This window comes from Leptonychotes weddellii, chromosome 4 (genome assembly GCF_054177405.1).
Source record: "Leptonychotes weddellii isolate Sample4059 chromosome 4, ASM5417740v2, whole genome shotgun sequence".
In the NCBI taxonomy this organism is placed as follows: Eukaryota; Metazoa; Chordata; class Mammalia; order Carnivora; family Phocidae; genus Leptonychotes; species Leptonychotes weddellii.
In genome coordinates, this window is record NC_138372.1 from 61,796,230 (window position 1) to 61,803,652 (window position 7,423).

The 7,423-nt window shown below is 36.3% G+C and overlaps 1 non-coding gene across 1 annotated transcript; it reads right to left on the reverse strand.

Moving 5' to 3' along the window:
* Positions 1-589: 589 nt before the first annotated feature.
* On the reverse strand, positions 590-739 carry LOC115939832 (U12 minor spliceosomal RNA). The gene has a single exon (XR_004074609.2). It is a non-coding gene; the product is annotated as a U12 minor spliceosomal RNA (small nuclear RNA).
* Between the last annotated feature and the right edge of the window lie 6,684 nt (positions 740-7,423).

Here is a 7,423-nt window from a genome sequence, read left to right on the forward strand (position 1 = left end):
TAAAAGCTTATCATTGTGATTTCTGTGCTTTCAAGGGATGGGTGTTCACAACAGAAATGATACTGTGGTGGTTTGGACTGAAAGTGCTATAAATAGAAAGAATATTGCCATGTTTTCTAACAGATGCTCTCTCTGGCTCAGAGCTGGAGTCTATCAAATTATTGAAAGGAGCATTTGTAACATCATGTCTTGGGGAAGAATAGAAAAAAATGAAAAGAAAAGGAAAGAAAACCCTCAGGCCATCATTCTGAAATACTTTGTGTATTTAGAATTAAGTACTACACTTGAGTGGGCTAATGCCAATAATGGTAAAATTTGCAAGATATGTGGAGATTCGCTTGAGCCACTGCCATATTAGCCTTCTTCCTTTCTTGAGACAGTTACCTCATTCTTGTGATTGAGTCCAGATAACCAAATATTCACTTTGTCTTCTCTGGGAGGTAATATGTTTGTTTTAATTTTAGCTACAGGCAATTCAGTACATGCTGGCTATGTAACAGATGTAAACTTCGCATGTTTTTTGTTTGTTTCCTTCTCAACCTCTTTTATTACCTTCATACCAGTCTACTCTTTCAGTTTTAAAAGGGGATGGGCAGACCACCACTCCGAGGCATCCCACAAAGTAGGCAGGTCGCCAGAGGGGCAACCTTTGCCCACTCAAAAATTCATCTCACATTAGCAGTGAGGATTCGGGCATCACCCCACATCATTATTTTCTTTACTCATAAGTTTAAGGCATTAAACTTTGCATGTTTAATACTCAGCAGCCCACATCATTTTGTTCATACTTGTTTCTTGACTAAATCTTAGTTCCTGAAAAACCTGCGGCTTCTATGGCTGAAGGTATAGAATTTAATGCAAATACTGTCATGCGGGTAACTGTCTATTCTATTATGTATTGATGAAATAGTTCTCCATTTTCCAAACTGATTAATGCCGTGGAAAATCCTGGGTGCTGTCTGTGGACTTGGGATCAATTTGCTTCTATCGACCATTACTTCTACTTCAGTCTATGTCTTACTACAAATGACCTTTAAGAAAGAAAATCAGTGTCTTGCAATTTATCAAATGCAAGTTATTTTAAAACAATGAGCCAGGATAGTTAAAATTGTGTTGTGTTAATAAGTGGCTCTAACATCTCAGTGTCTTGGGACAATAAAATCTTCTATCTTGCTCATGCTACATGACCATTGAAAGCAAGCAAGAGAGAACTTGCTCATTATACTCAATATGAATCTGGCTAAATGAGAAGCCACCTTTTCTGTCATTGCCAGTGCCTGAGCCGAATTAAAAAAACTGTGCAGGGAGCAATGAAGATGTTCTAGCCCAGGAATGAACTGATTGGTTAGAAATAGTTAAATGGTAGGGAGGGGGGATGGGAGTTGTGTGCCAAAGACAGTAAGTACAATTCTACCTGTATCCTAAAGGAAGAGGAACCAGAAATATTTTGACAAAAATCTTAACAATTGTCATAGCACTCCATGATTGGCCTTCTGTAAGGCTTTTTGTAGACTGCTCCGTTGAGCTTCAAATACATGGTTTCTTCCTGGCAGCTTCACCTGAGGAATCAGTCCTTGAGGGAAGGTGAGAAGACAAATGGCTGCTGAGCCAAGGAAGGAGAGAGAAGAGCATGGCATTCACCTGTCTGCCTTGGATTCTGATTAGTTGGAAAATACAGGCTCATGTTGGTATTCATATCCTTCCTGATACTTGCAACCCCATGAACTGACTTGCCCCAGCACACATCCTAATGCTGGTAGAGACAAAGCGTTTAGTATAACAATGTCTCTGAGACTTCCTGTGGGAAAACCAAGTTTATCTGCCACTTTCCTGGCATCTTTGGACTGCTGCTTCTCTGTGAAATATTTCCACACCAGAAAATTGAAAAAACAATTTAATAATCATTCATTTGGAAGGTGGATCAGATTGAAAAAAATTCTGAGCTGTGCCTTGGCTTTGGCTTGGCTTTCAAGGGAATTCCTTGGCCCACTCGCAAGCATTCTGTTAGCTTCCTCAGATTTCCCCCCCAAAAAAGTTAACCATAATCTCAACTTCACTGTCTATTAGACAGATATATCTGCCTTCACCTGATAACATTGAACAGCTGTAGTTCAGACTCTCACCAAGGGTATAAGCTTGTGCTCTTTGCTACTTAAAATTACCAAGAACTCAACCAAGTGTTTTCCTTTCTGACTTCCTTCTTTCCTTCCTTCCTTCCTTCTTTCCTTCCTTCCTTCCTTCCTTCCTTCCTTCCTTCCTTCCTTCCTTCTTTCCTTCCTTCCTTCCTTCCTTCCTTCCTTCCTTCCTTCCTTCATCTTTTTTTACCAGCTTTGTTGAGGTACAACTTACATATAATAAACTACACATATTTAGAATATACAGTTCGATGTGTTTTGACTTATATAAACACCAGTGAAACCATCAATATAATCACAGAATGAACATACCATACCCATCACTCCCAAAAGTTTTCTGGTGCCCCTTTTTTACCCCTCCTCTGGCTCTCCCCTTCTCCTATTTTCTGCTTTCTATCACTACAGATTAGTTTGCATTTTCTAGGACTTTATATAAAGATAATCGTAGAGTATATACTCTTTCTTTTGTCTCACTTCTTTCACTCAGCATAATTATTTTGAGATTTATCCATGTCATCATGTGTATCAGTGATTGATTCTTTTTCTTCGTTGAGTAGTATTCCATTGCATGAATATATCACCTGTTGAACATATGAGTTGTTCCTAGTTTTTTAATATTACTAATAAATCTTCTATGGCTATTTGTGTACAATCTTTGTATGAACATATGCTTTCATTTCTCTTGGGCAAATATCCATGATTAGAATGATGGTATCATATGGAAGATATATAGTTAATTTTTTTAGGAAACTATCAAACTGTTTTCCAAAGTGGTTATAGTGTGTCATATTCTCAAAAGCATGGAAATGAGAGTTCCAGTTTCTATACTTTTTCACCCAACACTTGATATTGTCAGTCTTTCCCACACTTTAATACATGTTTTCTGATATTTCCATATGGTTTTGGCTTACATTTCCCTAATGACTAATGATGTTAAACATCTTTCCATATGCTTATTTGCCACACATACATCAATTTTGGTGAAATATCTGTCTAAATTCTTTGCCCATTTTTTATTTGAATTTTTTTGTTTTCTTATGATTGAGACTTCTTTCCCCCAAAATTGTTAGTTTTGAAATCATTACAAACTACAATTAAACAAGACTTTGAAAAAGTACACAAAGATGTCATGATCCTCAACCATTTGAGAGTAATTTGTCAACCTGATGCCCCATTGTCCCCTACTGCATCAATGTGTATTTCCTATGAGAGGAGATCATCCTATATAAACACAATACAACCATCATCAAATCTGGGAAATTAACGTTATATATTATTACCACTTAATAAATTACCACTTAATCACCACTTAATTATATATTATTACCACTTCTATTTTATTACCAGGCAAGTTTTGGCAATTTTTCCAAAAAATTGTTACTCCAATTTTTGCCAATTGTTCATAAAGCCTAAAAATCCATTTCAGAATCACACGTTGCATTGCATTTAATTGTCATGCTTTCCTAATTTCCTTCAGTCTGCAACATTTCTTCGCTCTTTCTTATATTTTTAGGACTTTGACACTTTTAAAGATTACAGGTCAATTATTTTGTAGAATATCCTTTAATTTAGGTTTAAATTCTGATGATGTATCATTTTACAGGAACATCTGGAAGTGACGATGAATTCCTCTAATTGGATACTATTAGTTTCTTAAGACAACTTTATTGATGTATAATTGAAAAGCAATAAACTGCTCCTGGTATACAATTTAAAATGATCTGACCTATGTATATAATGTTACTACAATCCAGATAATGAACACGTCAATAACTCTCCCAAAAGTATCCCAAAGACTTTGTTTATGTCTCCCTCCAGCCCTCCTCCCCCGTCCCCAGACAACAACTGATCTGCTTTCTGTCACTGTAGATTAGTTTATATTTTTTAGATTTTTATTTAAATTTTATTTAAATGTAATATTTTTTGTCTGGCCTCTTTCACTTGGCATAATTATTTTGAGATTCATCCATGTTGTCACATGTATCAATATTTATTCCTTATTTTTAAAGAAGTATTCTATTGCATGGTATACCACAGTTGTTGGCACTTGTTGATGGACATTTGGGTTGTTTCCAGTTTTTGACTATTACAAATAAAGCTGCTATGAACATTCATGCACATGTCTTTGTGTGGACATATGCTTTTATTTCTCTTGGGAAAATACTTTGGCATGAAATAGCTGGATCATATGGTAGGTGTATGTTTAACTCCTTAAGAAATTGCCAAATATTTTTCCAAAGCGGTTATGCCTGTTTACATCCACCAGCATTTAATAAGAATTAATATTGTTGGTTCACTTCCTCGCCAGCACTTGATAAGGGCAGACTTTTTAATTTTAGCCATTCTAAAAGGTGTGTAGTGGTATCTCATTGTGGCTTCAGTTTGCATTTCCCTAAAGACTAATAATATTTGGGTTTTCTTTTTTTTCATGTCCTTTGTCATCCATATATCATGAGCTTTTAATGGGTCACTCAAAATATGCTTGTTAGCAAAATTTCAATGCTTATATTCATAAGAATATGTGGCTCTGTCATAATTCCTTATCTTTTTTGAGGGAGGGTGGGTCAAGACATCTGTACTTTCTGTTTCTAATCATCAATACTTGCCTGTGTATTGAAGAGTCGAACACCTGGTACACCCTTCTGTTTGATGCCTTCAAAAGCACAGTTATACAAACATAGAAAGACCTGGGGGGTTCCCCTTAAAGCATTTTTGTGGTTGTTAGAGCTTTGTTCTGTTTGTTTGTTTGTTTACTTTGGTACAGAAGCTTACTGACTACAAGCAGACTATGGTTCTCAGACATTTAGAAGTAGTGACAAATTTTCTATGTTGGCTTTCTTTCTCAAATATCGGGGGGGGTTGTTATTTAGAGATTTTTAATTTCTCAGAAGTACTGAATTTCATGCTAGGTGCAAAGACGTGATCCTTGGAATAAAATCTCTAACGAATGATTTCTGTACTTTTGGATATAAATAATAGCATCTTAAATACAAACAATCCCATTTCCTCTTCTCCTTTGCACATAGCTCAACCACAATCCCAATCATCCCTGGGAGGTCAGAGTCACGTGACTGAGTTCTAACCAGCTGAACAGGAATAGACATAACATGTATCACTTCCAGATCTGGCTCAGTAAAACCCATCCCACATGATCCTCAACACTCTTTCACCTTCTCGTGACAAGTGTTGAAGATGATAGATCAACAAGATAGAACAACACTGGGTATCAGAATCACCATGTGGAGAACCACACATGGACCATGAACATTAGTTTGGTAGATTATGTGAATAATTTCCATTGTTTTAAATCAATAAAACTTAGGAATTTGCCTGTGACAGTAACTAGCATTACTCTTACTAATAAAGAAATCATTAGGGTCTGAAGGCCATGCCAATAATAAGGTTTCTACATTTTTCTACTGACAGTTCTTCCTCCTTGCTCGGACTTCAGGCTTTCAGCCCTTGATGGAATATTGAAGCCCACTGGGACAACAGTGCTTGGAGTTTAATTGAAAGGCGTAACTACTGTGCAACAGTCCTTTTAATCAAGATGTTAAAAGGAAACTTTATTAAACTGTGATTGAATATATAAAATTAAGATGTAATGCATTTTAAATATATTAGCTCAAATTATAAAATATTAAATTAAGATTTAATATATTAAATTAAACACAGATTAAACTAGATTGAAAAAATACTTTTAAAAATTTCAAATACACCAGAGGAATTATTAACCATTTTATTTAAAAGAGAAAGTCTAGCAAGCACTAGAGCCATAAAAAGGGGACTCTTGAGGGGAACCTAGCCACATTGGGTATACAGCAGTTTCTCCACAAAATAAATGAGATTATCAAAAAGCTGAAGCAGAAATTTGGTTCTGGATTAAAGAGTGTGAGAATCAGAACAAAATGTAACAACATGCTGCATCCACCAGATCCCATGAGATCCCAGTGGCAGTGCCAACCCTGATGGTGAGCACATGGCTCATCTATTTAGAGCTGTTATCTTTTCCCACGCCCAACATAAAAGCTTCTTGAAATGATTTTGTTGTTTGTGCTTCTATATTTTCATGAGACCGGCTGGCTTTTTATAGATACTGACCCTTGGGTCTAGCAGACTTTTCACAGGCAAAGAAAAATAGAAAGAGCAAAGTATCTTAAACTAAAAATGTGTCAACTGAAAAAAAAGAAAGACAAGAAAAAGAAAAAAAGAAAAGAAATAACCTGACTCCAATTTTCACGTTTAATCCCGAAAATAAATGAATGCAAACATACCTTTCTACTCAATAAGTGCCAGTACAAAACCCTTTAAATAAATGTTGCTTCACCCAATTTTTACAACTGTCTTATAAGAAAAGTATTTTTTCCAATTGTACATATGAGGAAATTACAAATAGGACAAATAAGACTTTTTTTTGGGATGAAACAGCTAGAAATCAATGTAACCAGACTCAAGATTTTTTCTATTTTTCTCTAAATCCCATGTTCTGGACTTATGGCTAGAGGATAGCCATAAAGGAAGTCAGGCAGTTTCCCAGATGACAAGTCACTATGCTTAATCACAAGGAATTAAAGTACAGATGATAATAATAATAAATAATAATTATAGCAGTTACCATTTATTAGGCAGTTAATGATGTGAGACACAATGATAAATACATTGCTTTTAATGACTCATTTGATCATCTGAACAACTTGTGAAATAAGCACTATCAATACCTCCATTTTATTTTTTATTTATTTTTTTTATTTTTTTTAAAAGATTTTATTTATTTATTTGAGAGAGAGACTGAGAGAGAGAGAGCATGAGAGGGAGGAGGGTCAGAGGGAGAAGCAGACTCCCCGCTGAGCAGGGAGCCCGATGTGGGACTTGATCCCAGGACTCCAGGATCATGACCTGAGCCGAAGGCAGTCGCTTAACCAACTGAGCCACCCAGGCGCCCAGTACCTCCATTTTAGAGATCAGAAGCCTGAGATTTAGAACTTAAGAAATAGGCCCAAAGCCACAAGGTTTTTTTGGGTTTTTTTTCCAAAGATTTATTTATTTATTAGAGAGAGAGAGAGAGAGAGAGTAGGGGGAGGGGCACAGGGAGAGAGAGAAAGAATCTCAGACTCAGTACTGAGCCTAACGCCGGCTCAATCTCACCACCCTGAAATCATGACCTGAGCTGATATCAAGAGTCTGATGCTTAACCAACTGAGCCACCAACATTCCTTGCCCTTTTAAGGCACAAAGCTGGGTTCAAACTCACAGTTGCCTCCTTCCTCCTCCTAGTCAAGCACTCTCCA